The 9,697-nt window shown below is 32.3% G+C and overlaps 1 protein-coding gene across 1 annotated transcript in view; it reads left to right on the plus strand.

Moving 5' to 3' along the window:
• The window catches only part of LOC139522644 (uncharacterized), a 234,360-nt gene that overhangs the window by 76,439 nt on the left and 148,224 nt on the right, over positions 1 to 9,697 (plus strand). The window lies entirely within an intron of this gene.

Consider the following 9,697-nt stretch of genomic DNA (forward strand, 5'->3'; position numbering starts at 1 on the left):
ATATGCAAAAAAAAAATCATTTTTTACATGGTTTTTGTCAAAATGAAAGTATCCGCATCCGTGTTCATCCTCAACCTTCATATGTATGATGTATTATCATCAAATGCAACTTATATTTCAATATTATGAATGAACACGAATGCGGCCAAACTAAAATGCTAAAATTGTGAAGATTTCAGTAATTTAGCATGACTTAATGATGCTAGTACCCGATATATGTTCATTATATTATCAAAAACACCCCATTTCTATGTAACAGAGTCATTCCAATAAATAGCTCAACAATTACATTTTCACAATTTTTTAAAACTGCTATATTTTGGTGCCAAAAAGGGGTCTTACTCAACCTCCTCTTTTTAATCGGAAATGGTCCTGTCAAGGACGGCAGTAAAAATCGTGAATGTTTGGCCCAAGCTTAACACTCGTATTGATATGAACGATTTGTGGATTCCTTTTAAGACTATTTTGGCAGTTTTTAATCTCGATCTTTTTTTTAATAATTTCTATCATTTGATTTTTCAACTCTGAATACCACTATTCCCAATGTAAAATTGAAAAAGCGTCTCAATAAAAATAATTGAAAATGCTTTTTAAATATAAAATTTGGAAATTATCACCGTCTCCTTCCTTGAAAGCAATATACCATCTGCATTAAAACTTATTTTAGAATACAAGAGCTTGCACCTCACACTCAGACCTTTTGAAACGTCACCAGTGTCTGACGTTATTCATTTGTCTTTATGACTATTACTTTTACTGATTATTGATATGAATTTGACGTGGCTTTGTACTTATACATCCTTTCTATATCTCATCGTGTTATTGTTTTATGGTACAATTGCTGTATTCTTGTCTTTTATCTTTGGCAATATGCCTTGACGTGTTTCTTTGTAAAAAGTAACTTAGCTCTGTACTAATATATCCTATCATGGTATTATTGTTCTATGGTACAATTATTTTACCGTGTCCTTGATTTTTGCTGTTGTTACATATGGATCAGAACTTAGACATCCAGTCATTATGTTTTGTATCCTTGACTTCCTAGTTGGTACTGTACTTTGACTTAATGCCTTTTATTGCTTCTTTGTTACATGTTTGTTCGATATTAAAGAGAGTAAGATTATAACACAATGTTTTTGTGATTTTACTTTTCTTCTTTACATTATATAGACTGCTGTACCCAGTACATGCAGTATGTTCTTTACATTTTTGTGTATGTTTTGTTCACACATCGTTGCCAATATAATGGAATCGTAAACGACTGTCATAAAAGTGAGAGGTTTAACTTGTTATAAAACCAGGTTTAATCCACAATTATATACATAAGAAATTGCCTGTATCAAGTCAGTAATATCCATTCTTTTTATTTGTTTGAGCTGTTGATTTTGGCATTTGAAAAGGGAATTTCCGTTTTGCATTTTCCTTGGAGTGTTTTTGTGATTTTACCTTTTATATAAAGCTATAAAACAACTCTTATACTGCACACATTTTGCAGTTGATTTATTGTTATGGGTTTTCAAATGCTACGGTTTGAGATGTGCAAGCGGTCAATATGTGGTTGTGACAGAAAATAGAGATGATTGTTCTCAGAAAACTAATGTTTTTCGCACTTCATGAATTGGATTAAAATTAGATAATGGTTTCTAGACTACTGGCTTCTTTACATTCTTTGCAAAAAAATACTTTGTGTATGACGAAAAACATCCAATAATATGCAGTCCAGGAAGCATATATGTCGGCTGAGTGTTATAACTTTTAATCGCTCTATATGTATTCGCAAGGTTGTAAATCACCATGAAGATTCGTATAGCATAATTTAAATCAAGACATCCAGGAGGGAATAAGGTTCTTTATATAACTAAAGAGACATCTGATTATATCATCTTATTTGATAGGTCCTGGATGTTTGTACAAAGGTTCACGTTTTTACCAAGGAGACAACTGGGAAGATGGTTGTGATTTCAACTGTACCTGTGATGATGAACAAAATGGACATTATTCATGTAATGCTCTGTAAGTTGATAAATATCCGCCACACAAAATTAACTTGGGAATGAAAATTTTAGACTGAAGGTTGAATCCAAACAGTAAAATAACAAAAATTCCGTAACACAAATATCTATTTTTACATTTGAGTTTGCCTGTACCAAGTCAGGAATATGACAGTTCTTGTCCATTCGTTTTCGATGTGTTTTGCCATTTGATTTTGCCATGTGATTATGGACTTTCCGATTTTATTTTCCTCTGAGTTCAGTTTTTTTGTGGTTTTACTTTTTTTTCAAAATGAAAAGTCCTTCATAAAATTGAAAAATCAAGTACACAAACATATCAAACGAGTGAAAAAAAACTGTCACGTTCCTGACTTGGTAAGGCATTTCATTATGTAGAAAATGGTGGATTAAACCTGTTGTTATAAATATCGAGAGCCCTCGCATGTATGGCAGTCATATTCAATTCCAAGGACAAATTGTTAATGGAACCATTGAGGCAATCGAAACTAAACTAAGTACACATATTATCAGGTCATAACTCAAAAGAAGCGTTGAGCTCTGAACAGGTCAGAATCTCTAGTAAGATTTTAATAGGCAGAGTTGTTACCCTTCTTTTTTGCAAGTTATAGACAAGTTATAGACATATAACCAATTAGCTGTGTCAGTGATTAATAACGGTTTTAAATTCATATAAATTTGGGAGGATGACAAAAAATTGTATGTCTTGAGGATATAGTCCAACTTCTGATTACTTAGTCCAGGCCTCACGGTCATAAAACTTTTGAGCAAGATTTTTGTACTCAGACTCGAAAATTAACCAATCAAATTGCTTGATTTTCATGTTTCTAGCATGATTTTTGTGCTCAGAGCACTGAGAAAATTGTTATGCCTTCAAGGCAAGGCCACCGTTTCACAAAGCCTTCTTAACTTACGATCATCGTATCAGTTTACGATCCGTTTACGTGTTGTTCTACGTTCCCGTTACGTGTGTTTCACAAAGGCATCGTAAAGAACTACTAAGTTGATCGCAAGTTACGTCCTGTGTATCATCGTTAGTGTACCGTTAACCGAGAAGAGTGCTTTCTTTCACGTCCGCACTTTTATCGAGTATGGCATGCCAAATAAACATTTTAAATAATTATTACGGATGGCGAATTAGGACGATGTTTAGCTATAATAATCAAGATATGACACTTGTTATAGATATAAATTTAATACAGAATTTAGTACGATTAAAGAAGTATGCAAGTATTCCTGAAAAATATTCTGCCTAACGAGTTTAATAACATATTGCACAGGGAGGGAAGCTTTAACATACTTTCTTTCATTGAAATGAAATTACTATGACGGCTGAGAGGACATGGTATATGAGGACATGGTATATATTGTCCATTATATATATATTAACAACACTTTGAACGAATACTCTTTTTGAATACAAAAACAGCTAACGAGGGTGTGTGTTGGGGGGGGGGGATGGGTCTTTATTTCTTTCTTCTGTATTTTTTTTTTTGCCATTCTGATCTATTCAGTAAGAAATATGATTATTCTAATTTTTGAATTGTGTACATGTGTCCTTTTTGAATTTGTCATTGCACTACACAAGTGACCCCATTTATCAATTTTTATTAATATCTGATTGAAACCAAAAAAGGAAAAATATAGATATAAATATAAAATTAAATTTGTCATAATTAAGATACATGGGATAACAAGCAGTAGATAAGATGAAATTTGTTATATAAGATTTTATCTAGTTTGCGAACCGGTAGTTTGCGATGGGGAGGTAATAGTACTGAAAATTCGAAGCTGAACATTCATTTTATAACATATACAGCAGCATTAGTTATCCGACATAAGAGGACATTTAACATTGATACGTAGTAAAACAAAAACTTGTTCCCCCCCCCCCCCCCCTCCTTAAAAAAAACCCAAACCTAAACAATGTCATCCCTCCTCGAGCATTCGTCTTCCAGACCTTAGCAATAAATTGTTGTTATAGTTTGGAATGAATTATGGGTCTTACAAATATGAAACTGAAGACTTAGGAATCATTCCGACGAAAGCGACGTTTTGATTCTGAAATCACCTTTAATCATGTTATTTGTCCATAAATGTTGATATGATAAAGAAACTAAGGTTTTAACTCCATCAGGCAAAGTTGACCTTCGACTGATTTGGCTATTTATTAGGTCCTTTTTGGTCAGATAGCTCTTCAATTGTTTCTATAAAAAAAGTAGATGTGGTATGATTGCCAATGAGACAGCTCTCTACAAGAGACCAAAATGACACAGAAATTAATAACTATAGGTCACCGTACGGCCTTCAACAATGAGCAAAGCCCATACCGCATAGTCAGCTATAAAAGGCCCCAAAATGACAATGTAAAACAATGTAAACGAGAAAACTAACGGCCTTATTTATATAGATAAAATAAACGAAAAACAAATATGTAACACATAAACCAACGACAACCACTGAATTACAGGCTCCTAACTTGGGACAGGCACATACATACATAATGTTGCGGGGTTAAACATGTAAGCGGGATCCCAACCCTCCCCTAACCTGGGACAGTGGTATAACAATACATTATAAGAACGAACTATAAAAATCAGTTGAAAAAGGCTTGACTCATCAGATGGACAAAAATACAAGTGGATGTGGTCGGGTACTTGTTCATCCCTACAATAAAAAGACACTAGGAACAGATCTGAGAGTACTTGCAGTTAATTGACAGCCACTAACAACTAATAAAAAAATCATGCATCTAAGACTTCTGTTCTTTTTGCATCCTTGGTTCCAAATATTCGGCTCTAAGCGTAATTGATAAATAGAGAATCGCTCTTTGATTGTATGAAATTCATAACTACTTGTTTTATAGTTTTTCTGTTATTGCAGAGCTTTTTGTTGTCAGATGTTATTTTGGCCTGAACTCTATCACGAATTGTTTTATCAGTGTTGCTATGATTTCTGTCACAATGTAGGAGAAGAATGTAAGGTTAACTGTGTCTGCTATAGTGGACGAAATGGTAAGTTCAAGATTTATAAAGTCGTGCAAGATCGTGATTTTGGAGGAAAATACCGATGCTTGAAATTGAACATAATGTGCATGGTTAAAAATCAATGAACCAGTTCTTATAAGGACCAGGTCAACATTTCATTCAAAATGATATACTTATATCAATGATTAATTTGGTATGCAGAAAACGAAGAGTTAAGTTAATATTTTAATCAACATTGCTTTATATTCTCTCATATATCGGGTTATTTCAAATAAATACAGTCCGACCGTATGCGTATTTTGAAAAAGTACGCATACGGTCCGGACCATACGCGTACGGTCAAATACTCATAACCATAGACACCTACCTAAATTGTTGAAAACTATACTATATGTTGCCCTCTAGATGTCCTTAGTTTGTCTTTGTCATTTGATTGCTGTCTTATTAACGTATAACCTACATCTCCAACAGTTTTGTATAACTAAAACGGTTTCTGTGTATGGAATAATTGTCTTTCTTCCCCTCAATATATAACATACTTAAAGGAAGATGGACCGAGGAGAGATGTACACAGACACTTGTTTCTATCAATGGAAAGTCGACCTTCCCATGAATAGAAACAGGTGCCTGTGGCGATGTCCCTAAATTAAAAAAAAATAAGTAAACAGAAAAAAAAAAGCTTCGCTTTTTTTAATTTTCTTCCAAATTTTGTACTACAAAGTCAAATTAATCTGCAGCTTATCCCCCCCGCAGTTTTGATGTAAATGATCCACATTAAATTTTATTTCTTTCGATATTCTAATTAAACATTTCTTTTTTGGCAGAACGCGGACGTGATAGAAAGCCTATTTATTAGATTGTTAAGACGGACGCCGGTAGGAAATAAGATGAGTGAAAAGTGATTAAAACCTTAGATTTGCATTATGTAAGTTGCTTGCATATTCAAATAAACAAACGAAGAGAGACTGTAGGTTTATTTCTATAGATTCTTCTTCGTCTTCTAACATTTGCGGAATCTTGATCAAGAATAAAGAACGCTGCAGCCATGTTAGATGATTTAATCTATTATCGCAGAAAAGCTACGATGGAGATACGATTGGGTATAGCTGTATTAAGTTACGCCAGGTTTTACGCATTATTTACGATCATCTTAACTTACGACGGCTTTGTGAAACGGCTGTAAACCCTACGATTTATTTACGATGGACTTACGATGACACGTAGACTTACGAAGGCTTTGTGAAACGGTACCCAGGTGTTTTTCTTACTATAGCGATACTCAAGACATATATTTTTTGTACTTCCTGTTATGTTTGGCTTATGAAGCATGAGAGGAAACCGAAGACATTAAACACTGATATAATGAGTATAAATTATTGAGAAAGAATGCAAATTATGCACATGTGAAAGGATTATTGATGGATTGCCTACGTCAATTTCAAACTTTCTTCTTTTGCGTTTTGTCGTACTCTATAATACGATTTTCGAGATACTCTGTGAGTTGTAAATACTCTATCAATAGAGTAACACAATATTTTTAAACAGTTGTTAAACAGTTTTCATCATTAATTTGGACTCAGAATAAACGTATGATAGAAAGAAGGAAAGTTTGCTATGGTGACATCACAACTATAATACGGACAAAAATCATCAGATTCTAAAATCCCGAGCTTTTGGTGACCTTTCAATGGTTCATTAACAAAACATGGAGAAAAAGTCACGTGACAAGTATGATGTAGTAAGGAAGCTATTTAGGAAACTCTTTGAAAATAGTTATCAAAGGTACCAGGATTATAATTTAGTACGCCAGACGCGAGATTCGTCTACATAATACTCATCAGTGACGCTCATATCAAAATATTAAATATTAAAAAGTTAATGCGAAAGGCATCGAATAATACACTTCCTAAAAGTTTCTTATACAAAAAAAATGATATATATCATAAAGATCTAGTTTTAGGAGTTTTACATCAATTGTATTAACTTTTATGACAATAGAGATGACCCAGCAATGGACCATTCTGTTTCACTTCGATTCTAGGCATAGCTTACCTTTAAAGTGAAACTAACATAGACAGAATAGTTCACATTAAAAGAGTGTTAAACTTTGATTCTATGCACAACTGACCTTATATAGTGAAACTTACAAAGACAGAATACTTCACATTGAACTGTGTGGTTAACTTTGATTCTATGTAAAGCCTACCTTCATAGTGAAATCAATTAGACATAATAGTTCACATTAAAAGGTTTGTTAAACTTTGATTCTATGCACAACTGACCTAATATAGTTAAACTTACATAATACTTACATAATGTACCCATATTTTTACTATCTTATTGTTTATTTAACGCTTCAATGTAAATATAACGGAATTTGATAATACTGTCATTAAAGTGAGAGGGTAAGCGCTATAGAACCAGGTTTAATCCACCATTTTTTACATTTGAAAATGCCTGTACCATTTCAGGAATATGACAGTTCTTGTCCATTCGTTTTTGATGCGTTTTGTTAATTGATTTCGCCATGTGATTATGGACTTTCCGTATTGATTTTCCTCTAAGTTCAGTATTTTTGTGATTTTACTTTTTACAATGACAGAATAGTTCATATTGAACGATTTATTTAACTTTGATTCTATGTTTAGCTAACCTTAATAGTGAAGCTTAGAAAGACAGAATAGTTCACATTGACGGGTTTGTTAAACTTTGATTCTATGTATAGCTGACCTTCATAGTGAAACTTACAAAGACAGAATAGTTAACATTGAACGGTTTGTTCAACTTTGATTCTATGTATAGCTAACCGTTATAGTGAAGCTTAGAAAAACAGAATAGTTCACATTGACCGGTTTGTTAAACTTTGATTCTATGTATAGCTGACCTTTATAGCGAAACTTAGAAAGACATAATAGTTCACATTAAACTATTTGTTAAACTTTGATTCTATATATAGCTGACCTCTATAGTGAAACTTACAAAGACAAGAATTCACATTGAACCGTTTGTTTAACTTTGATTCTATGTATAGCTTACATTTATTTATAGGTTAGACAATACTTGCTCATGTTTTATGAAGATTAAAGCCCAAGGCGAAGCCGAGGGCTTTAATCTTCATAAAACATGAACAAGTATTGTCTGACCAATTTAGAACATATTCACACTTTCGAGTGACCTTACAAATCTATTCTTTCCTATTGTAATGTTCAAACCTAATTAAATAAGAGTTCACTTTTTATAATGAACTAAATATAAAACATAGGTAATGATCATTTCAATTGATGAAATGAAATAGCACTGACATAGTTTGTGAAGGATACATTGTTTTTCTTCTGCTTCAGGTAAAATTTAATACTTATATATCTTTAGATATTTAAAAAGCAACACAATGTTATATAAATCCCCTTTTTGAATCATTTTTTTTATAAATATAAAACTCTATATGAATATTTGAATTCAGACAATTCAATATTAAATGCTGACTTTTTTTTTGATATATTTAATTTTATTGTGTTTCTCAGAAAACAATAATTTGCTTTATATATCAGCAGTCTGGCATTGTTTTTTTTTTGAAAGAAAAAGAAAATAATTCCATCAAATGTAAGTTATATAAATTAAATAAATATCATTTTATATATCCTTATCATTTTTTTTTGTATTATAATATGTGTATCATTTGAAAATGCATGAAATTTCGAAAAAAATCAAAATGTTTTTATTTTAATCTTTGCTCTTTCATCTAATCAGTAGGCTATTTTCCCAAGCAAAATGCCTAAAGGAATTGAACACTTCTTTAGTGCAGCTATAGAGAGTTCATTTTCATAATTAACTGACAATGAAAAGTCATTCATGTATAGCATTTCATAGTGCATGGAAAACCATGTACTATGAAAATAAGAGGGCAAAAATCTTACTTTTCATTGGACGAGAAGGGATGAGTATGTTCTAAAGTGAAACTAACAAAGACATAATAGTGCACATTGAACTGTTTGTTAAACTTTGATTCTTTGTATAGCTTATATTTATAGTGAAACTAACAAAGACAGAGTAGTTCACATTGACCTGTTTGTTTAACTTTGATTCTTTGTATAGCTTACCTTTAAAGTGAAACTTACATAGACAGAATAGTTCACATTGACCTGTTTGTTTAACTTTGATTCTGATTATAGCTTACCTTTATAGTGAAACTTACATAGACAGAATAGTTCACATTGACCTGTTTGTTTAACTTTGATTCTGTGTATAGCTTACTTTTATAGTGAAACTTACTCAGACAGAGTAGTTCACATTGACCTGTTTGTTTAACTTTGATTCTGGTTATAGCTGACCTTTATAGTGAAACTTACAAAGACAGAGTAGTTCACATTGACCTGTTTGTTTAACTTTGATTCTGTGTATAGCTTACTTTTATAGTGAAACTTACAAAGACAGAGTGGTTCACATTGACCTGTTTGTTTAACTTTGATTCTGTGTATAGCTTACCTTTATAGTGAAACTTTCAAAGACAGAGTAGTTCACATTGACCTGTTTGTTTAACTTTGATTCTATATATATCTTACCTTTATAGTGAAACTTACAAAGACAGAGTAGTTCACATTGACCTGTTTGTTTAACTTTGATTCTGTGTATAGCTTACCTTTATAGTGAAACTTACATAGACAGAGTAGTTCACATGGACCTGTTTGTTTAACGTTGATTCTA

The sequence above is a fragment of the Mytilus edulis genome, chromosome 5 (genome assembly GCF_963676685.1).
Source record: "Mytilus edulis chromosome 5, xbMytEdul2.2, whole genome shotgun sequence".
In the NCBI taxonomy this organism is placed as follows: domain Eukaryota; kingdom Metazoa; phylum Mollusca; class Bivalvia; order Mytilida; family Mytilidae; genus Mytilus; species Mytilus edulis.